The sequence below is a fragment of the Wolffia australiana genome, chromosome 5, assembly GCF_029677425.1.
Source record: "Wolffia australiana isolate 7733 chromosome 5, ASM2967742v1".
NCBI classification, from domain to species: Eukaryota; Viridiplantae; Streptophyta; class Magnoliopsida; order Alismatales; family Araceae; genus Wolffia; species Wolffia australiana.
In genome coordinates, this window is record NC_135839.1 from 21,414,223 (window position 1) to 21,415,064 (window position 842).

The following is an 842-nucleotide window of genomic DNA, read 5'->3' on the forward strand; positions in this document are numbered from 1 at the left end:
ACCATTTTAATCCACGTAGACGGCTACGATTTAATCGCAGCCGTTGGACCCAAATGAGGGCAATCAAATGGTCAGGGGTAATTCTGTTCAATCTCACCCCTAGTCGTCGATGCCAACAGCGGGGTGACAATTGTGGGCTGGCAGGGGGGACCCCCCAACCATCCAACAGTCTGGGAGGACCCCTAGGGCCCTCCCCCTCCATCGGGAGGCCTAGGAGGTCCCTCCCAAGCCATTAAGAAGGGCCCGAAGGCCCCAATGTCATCGATATTTTGACCATAAGCCTCACGGTGGCACGTATACCTTTCAGCGGCGACGATACCAGGAGGAGAGTGACACCCCACGGAGTGTTCTTGGAGTTCCAGATGGCACCGAAGAAGGATTGGAGCAGCTTGGATGCGCGACCGGACGAAGGAGAAGATGAAGGGAGACTGTATACCGAAGCTAGGCGGCCACCCCTTCTCTTCGAATTAGGGAAATGCAGGTTCTTCATGAGTTTCTTTGGTTGATTTTTATGTTTTCACACACTCTGGACGCATGATTTCTAATTCAATCTATATAGTGATCAAGTTTTCATTGAAATTTGATATCACAATCTCTTTGAGGCATATTTATAAACCCTTTGTGTGCTTTCGAGTATTTTATTGAGTGATCTAAGTTTGACCTTATCAACTTTATACACATTTAAAAACATATTGCCCCCCCCCCCATTCCATCTTCTATCAGACATTATGTCAAACACCTCACGGGCGTTTAAAAGAATTACCCTCTTATCCCCCATTTCATTCTATAAAACCTATATAAAAATACATAAAAGCTTATAAAGTCTCAATAATATACATCTC